The following is a 24,602-nucleotide window of genomic DNA, read 5'->3' on the forward strand; positions in this document are numbered from 1 at the left end:
CAGGAGAGCTGGAAGACCTTGCTGAGCAAGTGACAGTTAAGCAGAGAGGGGATGAGCAGGTCCCTGGGAAGACCTTTCCAGGCAAAACCATGAGCAAGTGCAAAGGCTCTGAGGTGGGGACAAGTTTTGTCATGTTTGGAAACAGCAAAGAAGCTGGTGGGCTGGAGCAGGATGGGCAAGTAGAAAAGTGGTACTAGATAAAGTCAGAGAGGAAAGACAGATAGCCTAGTGAGGGCCAAGGTGGAGATACTGGAGTTACTCAGAGGGAGGTGGGGAGCCATGAGCAGAAGACCAACATGAGGGTGCCTGGGTGGCTCAGTCAGTTAAGCATCTGCCTTTGGCTCAGGTCATGATCCCAGAGTCCTGGGATTGAGTCCCACGTCGGGCTCCCTGCTCAGCAGGGAGTCTGCTTCTCCCTGCCTCTGCCTCTTCCCCTGCTCGTGCTTGCTCGGTCCTGCTCACTCACTCTCTATCTCAAATGAATAAAAAAAAGTCTTAAAAAAAAAAAAAAAAGACCAACATGACCAGAAGTGCATCAAAAAAATTTAACCCAACTGTTGTGTGAAGAATAGACCGAACCAGGGAGATAGTTCCTGAATCACTCACTCTTCCATTCTTCTGTAGAAATTTTGCATCTTTAGAGGTCATGTCATCCAGTTGTAGAATCCTCTTCGCCAGACCATTACCTTCATAACTCTTCTTCCTCCGCATCATTCCTGAAGACTTCAGCCTTTCTTTCTCAGTCTTCTTCTCCCTAAGACTTTCCATCAACCAGGGGAATTTAGCATACACTTGGATGCTCCATGCCACTCACTGGCTTCTCGGTTCGTTGACTTCCTTGATCCCAATTACCTTCACATGGTTTTCCCAATTAGTCACTCAGTCCCACTGCTAGGTCAAGATCTTAGCATCACCTGGGTTTGATCTGCTCCTGAAGGCATAAAACAGCACATTCCACTCTAAAAGGCCAATCTCTTATCTTTGCAGTTTTCTTACTTATTTACTCCTAGGTTAGCTGTTCCCCAACTTCATGGAAAACACCAATGTGTTTGCTGTTCACTCAATCATTCCTACTCAGTCCTGCAGTCGTTACAGCTACTTCAAACATTCTTCACACTCCGCAAACCATCTACCTGATTTGCCCCCTCACTGACTTTGCAAATGAAATCCATCAAATTCCTGCCATCCTATTCACCACATCCATCTTTGCTCTTTCTTCGAATCCCACAGAATGGGTCTGAAGGCTTCACCTTCTCAGCCTCTCTCACAGTAGACATCTTGCCCCAGAGCTCCTCCCCCCAACCTCTCCTGACTCTGGCTTCTTTCCTTCAGCGTTGGAACTTGTTCACATGTCTCTTATCTTAGAAACACAGACACATAATAACCCCAAACACTCCCTCTCTTTGCCCAATCTTATTAAAGGGGCCCATGGGCAGGCCAAACTCATGGCTGGGGTATTCTTCCTTCCACTACACTTCTCTTGCTGTTAGTTTCAGAAACTTCCGGCCTCAGAAAAGCCATTTCGAACACCCTTTACCCCCTACCCCAAGTTACTGGGTAAGATGCTCTATGTGCTGGCATAGTGTCTTGTGCTTGTTCTTTATTGACATTTATCACATTGTATGGAAATTTCTTATTTACTCGCAAGCTTCCCTTTCTAGACCATGAGCTAGCTGAAGTCAAGGTCTGTATCCATATCACAATTTCTCATATATTGAATACGTGCTCTTTTGAATTAAATTTACAGAGGAAGTTGAATTATGAGTAACAGCATATAGAATTTGGGTTTTCACCTCTGCACATTAAATAATAATTGAGAGTTGTCCACCAAAGTTGTGACATGACCAAAGGGGTAATTTATTGAATCTATTTCATTTCCCTGTTCTCTTTGTGTCTATAAACCTCCCCATTTTGTTGGGCCCTATGAAACCACTACTCTGCTGTGTGCAAAACTGAGCTGACTCTCAAAGTCTTTCCCACTTTTCAGGATAGGGAGTAGAGGCTGATAAGCTGGATAGAGAAGGAACAATGTGGGGCATTTGAGTTTGGGACATGTATGGGACAATCAGGTGGAAATGTCTAGTGGGCAGGTGAATAACAGGGGCTGTGCTCAGGGAAGGTCTGAGCTGGGGACATATACTTTGGACCCAGAAAATATGCATAGCAGTTGAAACATGAGAGGGTCTGTGCTCACCAAGAGAGAGCATGCAGAGCAAAAAGACTAGAGAGCAGCCCCTGTGTCCAAAGGACACAGATATTTAAAGGATGGCAAGAGAAAGGAGACCATGGTCAGAGAAGAAAGAAAGAACACAGGAATTTTGCAGGGTCAGAACATTCAGCTTATAATAAGTTGTAACAGTTCTTTATATATTCTAGATACAAGCCCCTTATCAGATAAGATTTTTTTTTTTTTAAGGTAGGCGCCATGCCCATTGCAGACCCCAGCATGGGGCTTGAACTCATGACCCTGAGATCAAGACCTGAGCCGAGATTAAGAGTCAGACGCCTAACTGACTGAGCCACCCAAGAGCCCCTATCAGATACTATTTTTAATATTGGGTTGTTTTTTCACTTTCTTGAGGTTCTTTGAAGCCCAAAAGTTTTTAATTTTTATGAAGTCCAGTTTATTTTATTTTATTTTTTTGGTTGCTTGTACTTTTGGTGTCATATTTAAGAAATCATTACCTAATCCAAGGTCATAAAGATTACTCTTCTGTTTTTTTATGTGTTGTTCTACTCTCATAATTTGGTAGTTAGGAGCACCTACTTCAAAGTAATGAAAGACTGGATTTGAGCTGTGCCTCCTCCTTTATCAGTTGTTTAACCTAAGGCAAAGCGTACTGAACTTCTCTAAGCCTTGTTTCCTCTTAAGTGGAGTGAGTGAATACAAGCAATGTACTTCCCAGGAAAGTTTTCAGGCTCCATTGAGTTCCTATTTGTTAAAGCTCCTAACACAGTGTCTGGCGCATGTAAGTGTTCTATCCATGTCAGCTGTTCATGACCACCAACTGTAGCTTCTCAATATTTGCTCACCTGCATCTTAAATGTCTCTGTTTTCCCTTCACTTTCATATCAGAACAAGGGTGTAATTGACTTTCAAGTTATTTATTGCTAATACTATATAATCACAATTGTATTGTTTAATGTGCATTCTTTTATCTAAAACTATGATTAACACTTTCCAAGATCTAACTTTTGGGTGCATTCCTATATTTTTGTTATGCAAGATGTCACATTATATTGATCATTTTAGCATGACCATACAAGCTGTGTTTTTCATGAAATGTAATTATGGCAATTTTACATTGCATTATATAAATCAAAATGTAATACAGCTATTAATTTGGATAGTAACAACAGCATATTTATACAGAATGAAAAAGAAAAAAACCCCACCAAAACATTTTGTTTCCACATAATTATACAGTACATTTATTTATGGAATAAATGACCAGCTAACAGTATAATCTACACTGAAGCCATGATAATTCTTCATGAACTTGGTTGGGAGTTATTTGGAATAACGACTCCATTTTCTTCTGACAGATCAATAATGTGAACCATAATAAAGTGTGTTTTAAGAGTCTGGCTAGTAATAAACAAAGGAGGCGTCTGGGTGGCTCAGTCAGTTAAGCGTATAACTCTTGGTTTCGTCTCAGGTCATGATCTCAGGGTCCTGGGATCCAGCCCCATATTGGGCTTGTCACTTAATGTGGAGTCTGCTTGTACCTCTCCTCCCCCCTCCCCCGCCCCCACGCCCCAGACTCGCTCTCTCTCTCTCTGTAATTAAAAGAAAAAAAAAATCTTAAAAAAAAAAGTCTGGCTAATAAAGTTCATTTCCAGTCTGGTCTGGGTCAGTGGTTCTCAGACTTCAGTTGCATTAGAATCAGCTGGAAGGGGGGCACCTGGGTGGCTCAGTTGGTTAAGCGTCCAACTCTTCAGTTCAGGTCAGGATCTCAGGGTCCTGGAATAGAGCCCTGAGTCAGGCTCCCCACTCAGGGGGAAGTCTGCTTCAGGATTCTCTCCCTCTTCCTTTGCCCCTCCCCTGCTTGTGGTCTTTCTCTCTAAAATGAATAAATCTTTTTAAAAAAATTTAAAAAAGAATCACCTGGAAGGTTTGTCAAAACAGATGCTGGGTCCCTTCCCCAGGGTTTTTGCTTCAATAATCCTGGGTAAGGGCCTGAGAATCTGCATTTCTAACAAGTCCCCAGGTGTTGCTGATCCTGCTTATTAGAGCCCAGACTTTGGAAACCACTACCCTAGCACGTAGTTAACACACATTGGGAATATCTGGTCTACTACATTTCTAATTTGGCCAGCATAGGGAATTCCATGGGTCTTCTTGACACCATCCAATCTATTAGAGCTTCCTAGAGGATCCATGGAACTCCAGACATCTCATAAATTCTTTGGACTTATTAAAAAAATTTGAGGAATAGCACTTTTTAAGTTTCTAGGAAAGCATCAGGTCCTTGGAGACTCTGTTGACTCCTGAGTCCAGACCATAGTCTTCAGCCTCACTAATAATGTGCTTGTTCCAGTTGATTTTGTTCTGACTTGTTCTCCACTGCAGAGGAGATCCTACAACTGGCTTTGAGCCTCCTACCCCTGCCCAATTATTCCCTTGTAATATTACAGGTCTGTTATATACATTCCTAAATTTACAGACATTTCAGTGGGTTTTATGATGATTATAATTTGCTTCCTGATCCCTCTCATATTACATTTTTTGGCTAACAAGTTTTTATTCCTTTCGTCTTCTTCACTAGTTGTTCTGTTTTTTTCTGCCAACAGAGGTTGGTGTGTAACTAATACTTGGGCAATTGCCTTGGTCATGTTTGGAGTTAGAGTACAACCACCCCAAGCAAAAATTAGCAGGGCAAGTTTATCTTTCCTATGGACTCCCAATGTGGAAAGGTCTAACTCTGGGGCCCTCATTAACCATTATCTGTGTACCATGGAGATTGCTAATATACAAAGAAAAGCAGACCCAAGAAAACTTGATGATACTGTTTGAACCTTGATTAAGTCATGCCTGGGAACAGAAATCATTTCTGGGAACAGAAGTACCCTTGTCATTATGGATTATTTGAGCTCATATATTTCATTGCTAAAAAGTCCTGATCATATAGATCCTGAAATTAATTACCGTAGAGGGGAAAAAACACTCCTATGTTTCTCCTCTAGTCTCAATACTACACTCTATTCACAGAATACTTCATCTCTGACCCTTCTAGTCACCAAATGTGTGGGAATATTTCCGCATACCAAGCAATTCTCTGATTCTCCAAATACCAGCTCCGTGTCCTACAATTTAACTCAATTCTGACACTGTCTACACTATGCTACCTCAAGTTAGCATCAGATACCACACATTATGAGTTTAGTCCCACAAGACTGCTCCTTACCTCCCTTCAGATGCCAAACACAAGTCCAGATTGTCATCTGGGCTTCTGACCTATCAACTGCCTATGAACATGACCCCCTCCTCAGGTTCATTTATTTCCTAGAATGGCTCAGAGAACTCAGTGGAACACGTAACTTACTATTAATGATTTACTACAGATTAAAAAAAAAAAAAAAGGAAAGAAAAAGAAAGAACAGGCCCCCAATGGCATCACGTGCTCCCCAGACAGCAAACCAAGACTGAATTGAATGAATGTGAGCTTTAACCAGTCAACGTGGAATTTCCTGATCAGCCCCAGTGAGGTCATCTGCTCTTCCCCCAAAGGAAGGTGAACTTGCCTGAACCGATCCTTTCTTTCCTTTTACTAAAAACTTTCTTGTCCCGCCCTGTTTCTGCCCCCATTTTGTACAGTTCCCAGGAGCAACTTTCCACTTGCTACATGGGAGGATGCATGATTTATGAATAATTGAATAAAGTCAATTAGATCATCAAATTTACTCAGCTGAATTTTTATTTTTTAACATAAAGGATACTTCAAAGGATACAAATAAACATCCCAATGGAAGAGATATGTAGGGCACAGTATGGAAGAAGGGCATGAAAAATATTCTTTGCTTGACCAAATTTTTGGCTCTCCTGAACCTACTCTCCCACAAGGCCCATCCCTTGGGCAGTACTTCCTTGTAGAATCCAGTTTCAGCAAGAATCCTGTTGAATCATTTTAGTGAAAATTCCCCACTCTTGATATCTGATCAAACTCTAAACCCCCACTATTCTGAGTCCCCCTACAACTTCCCCCTCCCCCCTCAACACACACACATGTTATCTGATCACTCTGGCCTGCCTTCAGCAAGAATCCCATTAGGTCAGTTCAGCCAGAATCCCCCAGAATTAATGCTGGCCCTTAGTAATTTCCATCCACCAATGCTCCTCCCCTCAACTAATTTCTTGGGTATAATTCTCCACTTGTTCTGGTTGTATTTGGAATAGAGCTCAGTTCTATTCTGAGGAATGTCTTTTTCTCTATTGCAATCTTTTTTCTTTTTTTTAAATGACATCTATCTCTACCACTTTATTTATTTATTTATTTTAAGATTTTATTTCTTTTCTACCACTTTAACTTCTATTCTCAGCTTATGACATAGAACTCTCATGGCCTCTCCAGGCATGCTACCCTCTTAGCACCTCTCTGTTATCAACAACCCAGAAACTCCCTGAATCCCATCCTTTTGCATTCTTATGGAGGCTTCATTACATAGGCACGACGGAGTAAATCTTGATGATTAATTCAAATTTCAGTCCCTTCCTCCTACCCAGAGGTTAGAGGGTGGGACTGAAAGTTCCACTCCTATGATCACGGGATTGGTTCCCCTGGCAACCAGATCTCATCCTTAGGGAATTTCCAAAAATCATCTCATTAACATAAACTCAGGTGTAGTTGAAAGGGTCTTGTTATGAATAACATAAGACACTTTCACCTTTATTACTCGAGCTATTTGGAGAAGAAAGACCAAAACAAAAGATGCTCCCATTGCTCTTATCACTGAAGAAATCCTAAATGTTTTAGGAGGTCGGTGCCAGGAATGAGGAATGTAGATCAAATATATATTTCTTATTATAAATAACAATATCACAACTACTAATGAAAGATCATTTTTCATGAGAAAAGGTTGAATTATGCACATATAATACAACCAGTTTACATTCATAGTCTTCAAATGAAATGCTGACCACCATATTTTGAGCCTTACTTAGTTACTACTATTACTAAAAACTTTTAAAGAAATCCAAGTTGTGAGGCGCCTGGGTGACTCAGTTGGTTAAGCATCTGCCTTAGGCTCAGGTCATGATCCTGGAGTCCGGAGATTGAGCCCCGCATCCAGCTCCCTGCTCAGTGGGCAGCCTGCTTCTCTCTCTGTCCCTCACCCTACTCTCATGGTTGCTCGCTCTCTCTCAAATAAATAAAAAATCTTAAAAAAGAAAAAGAAATCTAAGTTGTTTGACCATGGTATCAAGAGTCATAAAGAAGGAGCAAAAGAGGGGTGCCTGGGTGGCTCAGTTGGTTAAGCGACTGCCTTTGGCTCAGGTCATGATTCTGGAGTCCCGGGACTGAGTCCCACATCGGGCTCCCTGTTCGGCGGGGAGTCTGCTGCTCCCTCTGACCTTCCCCCGTCTCATGCTCTCTCTCTCTCTCTAATAAATAAATAAAAATCTTTAAAAAAAAAAAAGGAGCAAAAGATGTCAAGAGGGTCACTAATTTATTGTTAGAATTGTTAGGATAAATATTAATATGATTTTCCTAATTTGCCATTGAAAATTAATAATCCCAAATGGTGTTTGTAATATGGAATTTCTCATAATTTGAAAAAATTGTTTATCTCTATGAAGCTCTCAAATTTACATACCATTGTTTAACTGACATAAATTCATAGTACTCATAGAAGTGTCATTGGAATACTTATCTTCCTAATAGCTAGATGCTCAACTTTATTCTGAAGAAATCAGAGTTAAGCTACTTGAAACACTTGGAACAACCAAATGGCAGCTACGGATGGTTCATTGAAGACTGATGATGACATCTACCTTTGAATTTGGCTTTTCAAGTGCTTTCATGAATTACCAATTTTATATTTTACTCACATAATGAAAAAAATCAATGCAACTGTTTGTAGAGAATTTAGGCCTTAGGCTGTTTTGTTGTATGAGTGAATACTTTCCATTTTGATTTACAGGTCCTCTCACGATACCCAATCCTGATCTGAATTTAGTCTCAGAGCCAGCTGCAGACAGAGCTGAGTACTTCTCTTCCCCCCCATGTGAGGCTGCCATAACTCTACCATGTGCCATCCACCCAGCAGTTCTCATCAGTCTATAGAAAAACTTTCCTCTGATTCCTGCCTCCATGGAGCTTCTGCTCTTCAGTTACCTTGATCTAGCGTAGGGTATGAAGTAGGGGTTGTGGATAGCATGTTTCATAATTCCCAGACTGCTGTAAATCATCAGTGATGGGCTTATATTTACATGCTGGAGGAGGAACTGGTTAACCCAATTGAGGAAAGGTTATTTGAACCTTAAAAATTCAAGTAAATTAATTATTTTTAAAATTTAAAAATTAAAAATTCAAGTAAGTTAAAGTAATTAAACAAGGAGGCCATTAGGCTGAGATGGTCAAACCAAAACTTAAGCCAGCAAATGCCTCAAGGTTAAGAAATAAAAAACTAAGGACAACCAATCACAAACAGCCAACTAAGCCTTTCTAAATAAGGCAGATGCTTAAACTATAGCCAATTAAATTAGTTTCCTTGTTTTGTTTCTGCCTTTTCTTTTTCTTTTTTTAAGATTTTATTTATTTATTTGACAGAGACACAGCAAGAGAGAGAACACAAGCAGGGGGAGTGGGAGAGGGAGAAGCAGGCTTCCCATGGAGCAGGGAGCCTGATGTGGGGCTCTATCCCAGGACCCCGGGATCATGACCTGAGCCGAAGGCAGATGCTTAATGACTGAGCCAACCAAGGGGTCCCTGTTTCTGTCTTTTCCTTATAAAATTCTTTCCTCTGGCTCTGGCTGGTAGAGTACTCTTAACCACTTCCGGTTTGGCCCTGCCCAATTCAAATTAGTTTTTGCTCAACTAAACTCTTAGATATTTAATACACCTCAATTTATCTTTCAACACATGTTATCAGGCCTTTTTTTTTTTTTCAATTATGAGTTTTTGTTTCTTAAGAACACAAAATGTAAGAATAGGAAACAGAAAATAAGAAAAAAGATCAAAATGTCAACTGTTAAGATTTAGACAGGAGGTGAAAAAAATAAGGAAAAATGTCCATATAGTTGTCTTCTTTGATTATAAGACACTTAATAGTAAATGTGCATGTCTCTCTCCATTCACAAAATGAATTAAAAGCTTATTTTCTCTGGTGCATGATAATATGCCTCAACAGATAGCCACCTCTGGATTTAAAGCCAAGGAGAATTTGTGATCTCAAGAATTGTACACGGAGTCCCGCAGAAAGGAAAGCTAAAAACAATAGTGCTTAGAGCTTGAAATAACTGAGCATTTATCCCTTACTCCAACCCCACCCAATGCTTCTCACTTGCAAAGGCAATGTGCTGAGTGAAAGGCTCAGCTTCAACAACTATGGAGCAAGGCTTTCCTATTTCCCTTCTTGACAGGGCAGAAAGTTAACCTAAAACCAAACCAAAACAAAAAACCAACACCTTAAACTTCTCAATCATTAATAAGAATTTATACCAGGAAGGGCGAAACTACAAAACTTCAAATAAGTTTTGTTCATTCTTTTGCCCTAATATCTGTAATTATGTCCTGGTCCACTTCATTGGGGGTGGCAGAATATTTTGAAATAAGCTTCCATTGAACTCCCTAGAACAAAGAGGAGAAGGGAATTTTGGAGTATAAAATTTTTACTATAGAAACCCTTTAAGAAGCAAATACCAAGTTTCTGTTGTCCATAATCTGATTGATCTGATCATGGTGTTTATATATGCATTAGTGTGAGGTTTTCAAATAAACATCTGTGAATCACATACCAGTAGTGATTGTCAAAACAGATTGTGAGAGAAAACACATAAAAAAAAAAAACCCTCACAACAATAAGAATAAAACTTTCTAGCATTACTTAAAACCACTTTATTAAACTTCTTTGCCCATTAGAGGCCATTGCGATACTTTCTATGTGAATATCTGCTTAAATATGTTTTTATTAATAAACAAATTAGGTAAATGAATGTTCTATGACATTAGTACATAATTGAAAAGCCTATTCTACTGGGCATTCGCTCTATGATGCTAATCAATGAATATTCTATGGTTAAATGTGATATACTTTTGGGTTAAAGAAAGTTAGTTAAACAGGATTTGTGTTTATCTTTTTTAAATAACCAGACCAAAAGAACATGCACTGTAAATCTCATGAAGTAGACTAATTTTCAGTGTTTCCAAAATGTATTTAATTGCCAAACACTTTAGGAAATGTTGTATATTTTTAACTAGAAAAAAAATGGATGGGTATCCACTATGTGCCAAGCTGTGTGTAAGATTGTGGAGATTCTGACAAATAAAAAGGTTCTTGCCCTCATGGAGCAAACATACATTTTTAAATAGATTCTCTTTCTTAAAATAGAGCTAGATAATCATTAAAGATTGTTAGATTCATTGCCATAGAAATTAAAAGAAATCATTTTAAGTATAAAATATAATAAAAATTAAATTAATAGAAAAACAGATTGTATAAAATATGAGTACTGATAGGTTAATGTAATAATATATAAAGAATTAACATGAATTAAAGACAAATGTTAAGCCCTAGTAGCAAATGAACAAAGACTATAAGCAGATAAACCACATAAACGAAAATGCAAATAGCAAATAAGTATTATTAAAAAATCTATTGCCCCGGGGCACCTGGGTGGCTCAGCCGTTAAGCGTCTGCCTTCGGCTCAGGTCATGATCCCGGGGTCCTGGGATCGAGCCCCGCATCAGGCTCTCTGCTCTGCGGGAAGCCTGCTTCTCCCTCTCCCACTCCCCCTGTTTGTGTTCCCTCTCTCCCTCTGTCTCTCTCTGTCAAATAAATAAATAAAATCTTAAAAAAAAAAAAATCTATTGCCCCTAGGACTCAAAGCCAAATTTTAGTATCACTTAACATCAATGAATTTGTTCAAATTAAAGAACATCCAAACAAAACAGATAAACACAATATTGACATAACTGTAATCAAACAAGCTTTTTGGAAAGCATTAAAGGCAATTCCCATCAATATCCAAAAACTAAGTCCATCTGCTCACTGAGTAATATTACTGTTGGGAATTTTTTCTAAGGACATAATCCAACAGAATAAAACTATATTCATGATCCAATACATAGTCACTCTGATTTTATTTATAATATTAAAAATTGGAAACAACCTCAATTATCATAATAAGTAATGGTAAATTAAATATTGTTATGCTAATTTGGCAGATGATTACAATTTCTATTATGCATCTAACGTAGACAGCTTAGACTTTCTGGAAACAATGACAAAAATGAGGTTAATTGGGTGTGCTGCAGTGGGTTTACAAAATCCTACATTTATGATGAGTAACACTTCATGCTTATGTGGAAAAGATTGTTATTGGATGATTAATTTGGGTGGTCTATGGCTGGCCTTAGGGGTTGGTGGCCAGGGTAACTAGCTGCGCTTCAACTGTGACCTAAATGTAATTTTGATAAATTAACATGGAAACAATATTTTCCTGTGCTGGAGACTGATCTAAAGCAATTTATAAACATGTTGCATACATCTGTGTAATCTGTAAGTAATCTGTCATACTGTTAATAGAATGGCCATCAAATAGTGGTCAAAGAAATAGATAATGAGTAACATATAAAAAGGGTGAAAAAACTATGAAGGGGGTACGAAATTCAATTAACTCTAATAATTGAAGGCAATTAGCTGGATTCCATGTGGGTGGTATAGAATTCCATCTATCTGAATCAGTCAATAAAAAGTTGAAAACATTTATATAAAGGTGAAATTTGAAATATACCCAGAGAATGTATTTTAGGAGGGCATAAAACTATATGGCAGGTAAAAACTATTTCTTTTGTGGTTCCCCTGTTGATGTGGCAAGCAGCATTGGTTTGGAAAAAGCAGCACTAATCTGATCCCACATTCTCATCCTCAAATTCAGACTAATTACCCAGATCTGTAGCTATATCTTAGTTTTGAATCTTTACCCAAGGAAACTCGTCCTGCTGGAGATAGTAATTTTCACTCTGTAGTTGGATAAATGACTTTGCAAACCCATAAAATTGTAAAAATAAGTAAGGAGATGATGAAATAAATCTATAGAAAATATTAATACTGCTGTGGTCCGTTTATGTGGAACATATTTTAAGTCACAATAATAATGTATTTTTCTTATACATAGTTTTGAAACGTCCAAGAGATGTCATGTTAGAGACTGTCTGACATGTTAGAGGATCTAATTTTCTGCCTTGTTCCTTTAATTAGGAACACCTGATTGCCACTTGTGACTTAAATTTGACATGCATTTGGGAATGTAATTAATTAAGCTTAAAAACAGTGTTAGAATGCTTACTAAAGTTGTAAATTCAATTTGTTATATTTCTAAAAGCTACTTATGAACTTACAAAGATTGCTTTAGTTTATAACCTGGCCTTATTAGGAATATGATGTACTTAAGGAAAAAAATTAAATTTGCATATGTAAGTTAAAATGTCTAAGGAAATTTAGTGAAATAAGACTTCTTGCATGGATTTTAGTAATGACATGAGATCATTTAATATATTGAGTTTATTAAAAATTAATAAAAATATAAGTAAAAGTGATTGTGCTTATTTTTAATAAAAGTGATTTAATTCATTAATCAAGTAGCAAAAATTCTAAGTTGAATTTAGAGGTTTAAGTAAAATTCAGTCTTTTAATTAACTACAGTCACAAATTGCATATTTAGACAGCTCTAAGTGGTTCACTTTGCATATAAAAGCCCTCCCTTGGACATTAAAATATTCACTGACATGCTAAGCCCAATGATAATTGTCAATTGAACATGACAACATGACAAATGCATAAGTCACTCTGGAAAACCCATTCCATTATACCATTTGCATTTACACGGTGACATTGCTTGCATTTTAAATAAATATTAAATTGAAAAGGATCATATTTGTTATAGAAAATTTGTAAGTTAAAGAAATATATGAGAAACAAATAAACATTAGTAATCTGCCCAAAGATAATCACTGTTAATATGCTGGTGTGTTAGCTCTCAGTCGTTTTCTCTATTTTAAGCATTAGCAGCCTCTAATACATTAAAGTAAATTAGCAGCCTGAAGTACATACTGCACATGCAGCTTTTTGTAGGTTGCTTTTAAAATTTTAACTTTTTACAATGGCAACGTTTGCAGATTTTCCACATCCAGAAGAACGAGCCAGGAGGCTTGGGTGACATTTGATACCACGTGATGGAGGGAACGTAGGATTTGGTGTTAGCGAATTAAATCCCGATCTCAGTGTTTACGACAAGGCAGGAAGGCTTTGGACAAGCTCCTTAGCCCCCCTTAGCCTCAGTTTCCATGCCTGTGGAGCGAGGATGATGATGGCTGCCTAATTTGCTCACTGGAGAACTGAAGCAGCTATATCTACAGACACAGGGCAGCAACTGATACTCGCTAATAACAGTTATCTTGATGCTTAGAGTCCTAGAGATTGGTGTCAGTAGTGATTTTTGGCTAAATTTGTGATCTGAGCTGCCTCTGAGGCCAAGGAATTTCAGAGACAGGGAAGGCTTCTTTGTGCTCTCAGTCTCACGTACAGCTAGCCAGAGCTGTTCAGTGTGACTGTCAGCAGTTGGGAGTGTGTTTTAATAGCTATGCAAAGGGAGCACAGACTGACTCATGGCAGGAATTCAAAATCAAGAAACAAACCAAAGAAAAAACGGTTTAGGGTCATAACACCTGGGTTTGTAGGAACGTATTTGTCCCAGCTCCTTTTATGCATAGTGAGAGACGCATGATTCAGAAGGACAAAAACAGGTGCTTTGGAAACTCAGCAAGCACTTAGGACCCTGGAGAGCAATAGTTAGGCTGGAGAAATACTAACAGGGTGGCCCTCGACGTTCAATAGGAAACTCGGAAGCTGTGCTTGCGTGAGTCCAATTAGTGTAGCTGGTCAAGTCCTGTCAAAACGCGGAATTGTAAGCAGTTTTTAGAAAGAAATTATTTATGTAATCCTAACAATTGTCCATGTCCTGTTGTGGTTAGAAACAACGCTTTCTGCGAATGTTTCTTCTCAGAAAGAGAAGCATTTCACTTTATGTACAAGACATTCTGTCTTCTTAAAAGAAAAATGAGCCTCACAGAAAGACATCCTAGCAATGATCAGAAGCCAAGTTATTTTCCACATATACGTTCTGATTTCCAAGTATTCCCATCCACCTTTGCTTAGAAACCCTCCTGCCCTTCACCTGAGGCTGCCCTCACGGCCAAACTTCTCTGACAAGCTTTTTGCTCTTACTTATCCTTGTGCTGATATCCAGTGTCAGAACGTTGTGAATTGTGCTGGGAACACCGTGTAATTATATGGGCTTTCTGTGCTCCAAGTTACTTCCCCGATCTCATCATGATACTTTTCTTTTTTAAAAGATTTTGTTTATTTATTTATTTGACAGAGAGAGAGAAACAGCATGAGAGGGGATAGGGTCAGAGGGAGAAGCAGGCTCCCCGCTGAGCCGGGAGCCCGATGTGGGACTCGATCCCAGGACTCTGGGATCATGACCTGAGCCGAAGGCAGTCGCTTAACCAACCGAGCCACCCAGGCTCCCTCATCACGATACTTTTCTAACAGGGGAAAAGAAACCCAAGATATAAGACATCAGTGGGAAATTGGCACCGCAGATATTGGAGAACCAAGGACGGTATATTAAACTTCAAAATGAAAGAAGGATACTGATGGCAAAATTCACTTGCTTCCACTTTCAAAGGTCAACAGATAACATCCCGGAAATGGGAGTGATTTTTCAAGTGATGTGTAAATACTTCATGTGCTTAGAAATGAACGTTGTAACCTAATTATTGTGGTGACCATACATTTTCAGACATCATTGCTCTCTGTCTTCCCCCTTATATCTGAGAATCTGCACGATGCATAGACTACAATAGGTTTCCAGCTAAAGTAGACTATCAAAGTCATGCTTCAGCATTTTTTTATTAAATATTTTAACACAATTTTTAATATGTTCAGATTAAAAGGACTGAAAGAAAGTGGGGTTTTGAATATAAATATATTCTGCTTTGTGATTTGAAAACAATATTTATCTTCACAAAGTCCAATAAGTTGTTTTCAATCAATTAGCATTTTATTGGCAGCGGGGCTAAGTGTTGAAAGAAAAAAATAGGAACAGCATTAAAAATTTAAAGCAATCTATTTTGGTATCAAATGACATTATTGAGGTTATCTGATGTCTGCACTTTCGAAACTTTCAAATTCAATGTCTTTTCTACATTGACATGCAAAGATTTATTATAGAAATTAGAGGAAAAAGAAAAACACTAAGAATTACTGAAGTGTACAAGTCATATGATTTTAGTCTTTTAAGCAGGTATGAAGGGTGCTTTAAAAATGTTGCATAATAAGTAACATAGTAAAAGTAATGTTTTTTTCTTTGTGTAAAAATGCTTCGGGAATCAAGAGCTTTGTCTTCTCTTAGATCAGTAAAAATAATTTTCACTTCATTAGTTAAAGATGGAGAATTTATTATTCTTACTATTGTGGCTTTGTCAAAGGTAGCTTACCCTGGTCAACTCTTAGGTCATCAATTTTGATGGACTAGACTCTGAAGTTAATTAGGGATTCTGTTTTTTGTTTTTTAAAGGTTTTATTTATTTGACAGAGAGAGCACAAGCAGGGGGAGCAGCAGAGGGAGAGGGAGAAGCAGACCCCCCTGCTGAGCAGGGAGCCCAATGTGGGACTTGATCCTAGGACCCTGGGATCAAGACCTGAGCCAAAGGCAGATGCTTAACTGACTGAGCCACCCACGTGCCCCTTAATTAGGGATTCAAATCTTTTTTTTTTTTTTAAGGATTTTGTTTATTTATTTGAGAGAGACAGAGAGAGCACAAGCAGGGGGAAGGGACAGAAGGAGAGGGAGAAGCAGGCTTCCCACTGAGCAGGGAGTCCGACATGGGGCTCGATCCCAGGACCCTGAGATCATGACCTGAGCTGAAGGCAGACACTTAACTGACTGAGCCACCCAGGCACCCCAGAGATTCTAATTTCTAAGAGGTCCTAATACACTGGATGCAGCCACTTAAAAGTATCTTCCAATAATGATACATATATTTTCAAATACTCATTTCTAAATAGGTTCCCTTTAAAAATACAAACATTTTTGTTTGCCTGGGTTTCTACTTTGAAGAATCAGGTTTGTCCTCAGAGGTCAACATTCATCATTGTCTTCTGGATGATGATCAACTCAAGGTCAGTTGACCTAATTGGTTAGATCAGAGTGATGACTCAAGGCAGAGGGTTCAGCCTGTGTGCTACAGCCCATCACCTTCACAAAGAGAAGAGTTCTGACAGCCTCAACCCACGAGCTCTAACACTAGCATTCGAATCTACACCACTGGCCACTGAGAACCTAGGAAAATTGGGAAATAGGGAAAGCGAAGGCTTTGTAGATCCGCCAGAAGTGGAAACCTGCTCAAGTTTATGTTTTTGGGTCATGATGGTCATTTAAAAAAAATTTTTTTTAATTTAAATTTTAGGTTGTTAACATATGGCACAATATTGGTTACGATGGTCATTTTTGTATACAAAGAACAGCACACTCATTTATAGCTCTGGATCTGCATCTGCTAAAGCTGTGTCTTCTAGGATGGACTAGCTCTAGAAAGAACAGTAGCCTCCGATAAATGCAAATGGTTCTCTTTTCCTTTGTACATAACGCAACATTTTGACCGCATGGCTTAGTCAAGGAATGAAATAAAGAGCAGGTGCAGGGGCGCCTGGGTGGCTCAGTCAGTTAAGCCTCTGACTCAGTTTTGACTCATGAGATTGAGTGCCGAGTCAGGCTCTGTGCTCGGTGCGGAATCTACTTGAGATTCTCTCCCTCTCCCTCTGCCACCCCTCCCACCTCCCCCCTGCCCCGCTCACATACATACTCCCTCTCTTTCTAAAACAAATACATAAAAATCTTAAAAAAAGGAATAAAAAGAGCCAGTGCAGCAGCAGAAACAACAGCAAAGATGTATGAAACAATGAAAGGGGCACAGTCAGCAGGACAAAGGGTAGTTTGCCTCAGGGAGTTGGCAAACTATGGCTGGAGAGCCAGCTACCTGTTTTTGTAAAATAAAGTTTCCTTTTCTTTTTTTTAAATTTAAATTCAATAAATTAACATATAATGTATTATTTGTTTCAGGGGTTAAAGTTTTCTTTTTAATTGTGGTAAAATAGACGTAACATAAAATTTACCATTTTAACCATTTTTGAGCGTACAGTTCAGTGGCATTAATTATATGCACAGTGTTGTACAATCATTACCACTATCCATTTCCAGAACTTTTTCATCATCCGCAACTGAAACTCCATACCCATTAAGCACTAACTTCCCATTTCTTCCTCCCTGGAACCCCTGGTAACCACCATTCTACCTTCTGTCTCTATTCTAGATACCTCATTTAAGTGGAATCATATATTGGCTCTTCTGAGTCTGGCTTACTTACCATGCTTTCAAGTTTCATCCATGTTGTCGCCTGTGTAAATAAAGTTTTATTGGAACCCAGCCAGGCCCATTCACTTGCACATTGTCTAAGGCTATTTTTATATCACAATGACAGAGCTGAGTAGTTGTGACAGAGACTTCAGGGCCTGCAAAGCCAGTTTACTCTGGACCCTTTACAGAAAAAGTCTAAACCTCTGGTTTAGATGAAAGAACCACAAACACCTCCTTGTTTTTCTAAAAGCCTGTTTCTATTGTTACTTGCCTACAGTGATTTTGGCTTATTTCACAGTCTGATAAATAGGATTAATGAACTGTTTATCATACTGTGGTCGTTAACAGGCTCACATGTCAAGACTTAAATTTTCCTTTCCTGGATCCTGGTTACAGTGAAGAGGGCTCATTTTTGCGTTTTACTGATACATGTCTTACCTGAGGATGTGTGAGCCATAGCCGATTAGTGGATCTTGGGGCAGAAGTCCTAAAACATGACAGACAGTTGCAGAAGCAAAATGATCAACGTTTCACTGCCTCTGTCCTTGTTCATTGTGTGTTTGTAGGAAAGATCTCAATGTTTACACAGCACGTAATGACAAAAAGCATAGGTTTTTGCTGGAAAGTCTGAAAACTCATTTTCTACCTGAACTATTTGGTAGAGTTCATTATTTTATTGTATTATATTAAACATTTGTTAGGAGTCTAATTAGTGCCACTAAATTATATGTTGACGAGTACAGACTAACCTGAGAAGAACATTTCTTACACTGTTATCAAAGTAACCAGGAAGGAAATTTATATGGTAGTTGTAAAAAAACCACTGAAATGGTGGGTAATGCTATTTCCCATGAGGTCAGGTTTCAATGATCAGTTCCAGGTTAGCAAAATGTGCAGTGTGCATGGGGAACATTCCAGATAAGACAGCGCCCAGTTTTATCCTATGTAATAAACACGAAAAGATCTCAGGGATGTTTTATAGAAACCATCAAGGTAATAAGTACAAAACAGTAGTAGACTGTGCCAGGCATTATAGCCAAGGACTTGGCATATATCAACTCATTTGGTCCTTGGGCAAATCTATGAAATAGGAACTATCATTGTTATCCTCATTTGACAGAAGAGGTATTTGAGGTGCAGAAGTGAATATTTCTAATTTTACTCTGCAGGTAGAAGTGGCAGTTGGCTACAGAGCAGCTGCTATGTCTATTCTGTTTTGGAGGTCACGTTCTCAATCCAGAAACCCAGAGGACATGGTCCACACAGGGAGGGGCATGTCACTGGGTCACAGGGGAAGATCATGATGGAAGTGATGGGTTGGTGACCCTTCCCTCCTCCGGAGTGTCCCCAGGCCTGTGTCTCTGTCGCTAGGCTTGCCTCCGCCAACCTTCCAAGGTGTCTTCACCGTGGAGACTCTGATCCCTCCTCCTGCCTCATCCTTTGCCCTTCTTCCACTCCTTGACATTCACGCCTCACTGCAGTCGCATCAAACAATTTGGAACTCCTGCAATGTGTGTGTTCCTACCTGGTTTCAAAGGCAAATTTTCCTCGATGTGTTGTGCAGCCCTGAGCAACTTACTCAACTTTTTAAATTTTTTACCATCTTTTTTCCCTTTTAAAATATTTTGGTAAAATACAAGTAGCATAAGATCTCCCATTAGTAACACTTAGCCCCTTCATAATGTGGTACAACCATCACCACTAGCTGGTTCCAGACATGTTCATCACCACAAAAAGGAAATGTCGAGACTCATTAAGCAATAATCTCTCATTCCCCCTCCCCGCAGTCCTTGGCAGCCACTAATCTGCTATCTCTATAGATTTACCAACTTTGGATATTTCATATAAATGGAATCATACGGTATGTCACCTTTTGTGACTGGCTTCTTTTACCTGGCATTATGTTTTCAGGATTCACCCACTTTGTAGCATGTGTCAGTACATCATCCCTTTTTATGGCTGAATAATGTTCCACTGTATGGATGTACCACATTTTGTTTAACAATTCCTCAGTTGACAGACATTTGGGTTGTTTCCACCTCTTAAGCTATTGTGAATAGTGCTGCTATTAATATTCATGTGTAATATTTTGTCTGAACACCTGTACTGAGTTCTTTTGGGTGCATATCCAAGAGTGAAATGGCTGGGTCATAGGGTGATTCTGTGCTTAACTTATTGAGGAACCACCAAACTGTTTCCCACAGTGGCTGCAGCATTTTATATTCCCAACAACAATGTACGAGGGTTCCGATTTCTCCACATCCTTATCAACACTTGGAACTTTCTGTTTGTTTTTTTAACAGCTATCTTAGTGGGTATAGAGTGGTATCTCACTGTGGTCACTTAACCTTTTTAAGCTTTTGAATTTATGTCTGTAACAAGGAGGCAAATAACAGCACTTAATTCATAGGATAATATGAGGGATAAATGGGGTCATGCATGCTTGGGACTTGGCAAAGTGCTCAGCAAATGTAGGCTCTATTCTAATGGCTGCCCTTGGGGCTGTGTTATCTCTGCTGGAAAAGACACTACAGGCAGGGCTCAGATGCTCGGACTTGAACTCGAACTCTGCATTTAGCTGTGTGACCTCAAGCATTATTTAACTTCAGTGTGCTGCAGCTTCCTTGTCTCTGTGTTCTCATAGTACCTGCATTGCCTGCTTATTGGAAGATTCAGTGAGCTGCTATATGTACAGAACAGTACGGGGCCCAGAAGAGGCACTGTTAGTGTTAACTATCGTGACCCCCTCTCTCCACTTCCCAGGGTAATTCCTGCTTAATCTCCAGATTTCAGCTTGGCCTTTTTCCTCTAAGAGAATGTTCTCTTAACCAACACCCTACTCTCCCCTCCCCAGCCCCAGCCTGCTCCCACACAAGGTTAAGGTAGATGCCCCTCCTATTTACCTCCCGAGTTTATTATGTTTGTGGCACTTTACAGATTGCTCCCTGTCTCTTTTGTACCTTTGTGTGCTCAATATCTAGCACAGTACTTGTCCATAGTAGCTGCTCAATTATTAGTAGTTGACTAAATAAATGGGATGAATGCTCATCAACTAGTATGATGGTAGAGTAGATTCATTCATCCATAAGAAACTAATATTTTCTGGGACGCCTGGGTGGCTCAGTTGGTTAAGCGACTGCCTTCGGCTCAGGTCATGATCCTGGAGTCCCAGGATCGAGTCCCGCATCGGGCTCCCTGCTTGGCAGGGAGTCTGCTTCTCCCTCTGACCCTCCCCCCTCTCATGCTCTCTCTCTATCTCATTCTCTCTCAAATAAATAAATAAAAAAAAATTAAAAAAAAAAAAGAAAGAAACTAATATTTTCTGGGTATAATCTTGGGATTACATATGCCAGGAGAAATTTGCTCAATACCATGAACTCAAGATACTAAAGAATTTTAAATGAAGACTTACTGGAATTTAAGAAATGAAATTGTACACACTAAATTAATGCATCAAGAGAGGCTAGATACAATGTGCTTTAAGTGCTGATCACAAGGTCCATTTGTGTGGAAAAAGTCAGGAAAAACACTTGATGTAAATGATGTACATCCAGAAAAAAAGCCCATAGTATACCCTATTTTAAAGGAGCGCTTGAGACGTTAAATATAGAAAACTTCCCAGAAGAGGAATACTGCAAAGATATTTCCCGTGTTATAATCATTACCCTTGGTTGAGTCCAGGGGCAGAGTATGACAGAGGAGGGGGAAAGAACGTTTTCTGTTATTGAAAACAATTATTTTAAAGCTAAAGACTATTACCTTCCATTAGGTTGGTAGGAACATACAGTACATGGTATAAAGTATGGAAATTTTATAATAATATTGATTCTTAATTACTGAGGATGGGACAGCTAGTGAAATTAAAAGTTATTAAAGAGGACACATTTAAATTTCTTTAAAAACGAAATACAAAACAAAATCTAGCTAATTTTATAGATTTTAGCAAACTTGAAATTATATCACTAAGGTGCTTGAATTATTTGGTAAACAGATTGAAGTCTGGTCATTATAGGTTAAGATGACAACAAAGTCTTTTGGGGCTGCTATAACAAAAATGTCACAGACTGGGTAGCTTATAAGGAACAGAAATTTATTTCCAGTCCTGGAGGCTAGAAGTCCATGATCAAGGTGCCAGCATCAGCGCCAACATGGTCGGATGAGGACCCCCTTCAGTATCTTCACATCTTAGAAGGGGGGCTTGGGAGCTTTCTGGGGTCTCTTTTATACAAACACTAATCCTACTTGTGAGGACTCCATCCTCATGACCTAATCACTTCTCAAAGGTCCCACCTTCTAACACTCATCACATTGGGTGAAAGGATTCTAACATGAGAATTTTAGGGAGACACAAACATTTGGACCAAAACCCTTAATATAGGTTTTTTTTTTTTAATTAAAAAAATTTTTAAACGATTTTTTTTTTTTGAGAGAGAGAGAGAGAAAGAGAGTGGTCGAGCGTGGGGGGAGGGGCAGAGGGAGAGAATTTTAAGCAGACTCCCAGCTGAGCATGAAGCCTGATGCGGGGCTCGGTCCCATGACCCTGAGATCACGACTTGTGCTGAAACCAAGAGTCAGATGCTTAACCGACTGCGCCACCCAGGCACCCCCAAAGCCCTTAATATTTGTTAAATTTATTGTATGTACATAAAATGTGCATTTTATGATCACTTTGGTGTTTATATAGTTTTAGTTCCACATGATCTTTGTTTTCTAAGATGCAGCAATGACAGTTTTCAACTATAGTGACTACTGCTTGGGAAACTAATTAGGAAAATGATGGGTAAATATTGTCTGTTCCGTATGATCCTATAAGGTAACTTACATTTTTGATAAGAGAGTAAGAGTAATTGGAACCCACATGAACTGAAGAGTTCCAGAAACTAAATATTAGCTTGGTGCCAATATTGGGGCCAGGAGTTGACGTTTAAATGCCATTTCCCCTCAGCCAAAATTTTCAGACATAGCTTTGTTTTTCTTTTCCTTAAAATAAATTCCATTTTATGAAAAAAGGCTTTAGGTTGGGCAGAGTCTCTTTCTCTTTAAATTATCAAAAGTACCTAATAATGCTATAAATAATTCAGGTCCATCTGCAGAGCAAATTAAAATTAAAGAACAGTTTTTGAGAATTTATTGCTTAATTTGCTAGATACTGTTGGGGGCATACAGATTATAGAATGAGTTTTCTGCTCTGCAGGAGTCTTCTATCTGGTTGGCATATAAAACTTATACATAAAAAGGGGCACATAACATAATGGGGTAAATAGTAGATATTTTGTGGATCACATAGATTGTGTATAAAGTAAGGAAAGGAGGGAGGAGGAAAGAATGGCAAAAGAAAGAGCAAGATTTTTATCCTTACCTAGTGCCCTTTATTGAAACAAGCCAACCTGGTTATGGACAGTTGGAAGGAGGTGATTTAGTTGACAGGTACACAAAATGCTGCTCAGTTAGGAAGCCAAAGTGGTGGCCACTGGGGGCCTGATATGTGATCAGATTCAACATCAAGGATTCTTCCAGAAAAGGCTCTGGGCAACACTGAAGTCTATGGATTAAAAACAAACAAACAAAAAAAGTTGTGGATTTTTCACTGGACTGTTTGGGAACTTCTTCATGGCATAGTGATATTGATGTGGCAAAAATTGTTCTGTCCAAATCACATGAAGCTATGAAGTTACTCCTGTTTGGCAGAAGTAAGATCACATATGGGCAAGCAGATAATGGGATAGTTTGAAAGACAGTCTATGTAAGAGAGAAAGGCAAGATGGTGGAAGGAGATATGAAATAGGAAATTTCAAGTTGAGGGAACCAGAATGAATTGCGGTATAAGTAAGTGTTAATGGAGACCAGATGTGGCCAAAAACATATTCGCCTGTTAATAAAGGTCAAGTCAGATAAAATAGAGAACATGGTCAAAAAAAGTGATTAATCCAGGGAGACAAAAGACACCAAACATGGGGTCTTTACATTTTAGAAGAATACCATTTTGGCTTGGATGACAGAATGGATCCAGAACCCCATGAGAAATTTCCAATGATACTCAAGTTTCAGGGTTGGTAGAGTCACCAGTGGCCAAGAGGAAGACAAAAAGGAATACACTGGGCAACCCTCTCGGGTCCCCTCCTTGGGAACTTTGTATTATCACTTTGTTATCACTCAATAAACCTTGCTTTGCTACCCACCAAAAAAAAAAAAAAAAAAAAGGAATACACTGTAAAAGAATGAGAGGTGTGTAAAGCTGCAAAAAGAGGAACAGGAAAATGAGCTTGTACCTTTCCAAGTGTAGTACATACAGTTTATGCCCCATACAGCTGGACACCAGCAACGAGAGAAGGTGAGATACGCTGAGAACCAAGAGATCAGGGCTAACACAGAGAAACAAAGGATAGCCTGAAAAGGAAAAGTGTGTATTTCCTTGGGGGTAGGATAATGGTAGGAAGTCTTCTGATTGGGAACACCTGCCTATTTGCTAATTTAATTTGTATATAAGTCAATTAAATAAATACAGTCTTTCATTTGCTCATATCAGGGTGGTTCTTAAATTCCAAACCCCATACAAACTGGAGACCATGTCTAGAAATTCCCTTCATATACCATGTAGCTCTGTACAGTATTGCTAAGATACGCCCTACATTGTTTCTCTGATGCTGGGGCCAGTATGTTGGGAATCACTCTAATATGACGGAGAGAACACAGGTTTTACTCTCGTGGATCTGGATTTGAAGCCAGTAGCACAAATTGGTAGCTCTAATGCTTTGGATACATTTCTGATCTTTACACAACAAATTTCCTCTTCTGTAAAATGAAAATAGCTGTATAGTAATCCTTATTATCAGTTGGTAGTTCTTATGAGTGATAATTTATAGACAGTGTCTAGGGTAGCGTCTGATAATACATAATACTCAATAAGCAATGTTGTCTTTAGAAGTCTCTAAGGACTTCCAGTATTACTACAAAATGCATT

At 38.9% G+C, this 24,602-nt stretch overlaps 1 long non-coding RNA gene across 1 annotated transcript in view; it reads left to right on the plus strand.

Annotated features, from left to right (window-relative positions):
• The first annotated feature begins 1,418 nt into the window (after nucleotides 1-1,418).
• Nucleotides 1,419-24,602, plus strand: part of LOC145716408 (uncharacterized) — a 28,386-nt gene continuing 5,202 nt past the window's right edge. Inside the window, exons 1-2 of the long non-coding RNA XR_014139044.1 lie at nucleotides 1,419-1,557; nucleotides 8,140-8,223. This is a non-coding gene — a long non-coding RNA (uncharacterized LOC145716408). The remainder of the gene's footprint in view (nucleotides 1,558-8,139; nucleotides 8,224-24,602) is intronic.

This window comes from Leptonychotes weddellii, chromosome 12, assembly GCF_054177405.1.
Source record: "Leptonychotes weddellii isolate Sample4059 chromosome 12, ASM5417740v2, whole genome shotgun sequence".
NCBI lineage: Eukaryota > Metazoa > Chordata > Mammalia > Carnivora > Phocidae > Leptonychotes > Leptonychotes weddellii.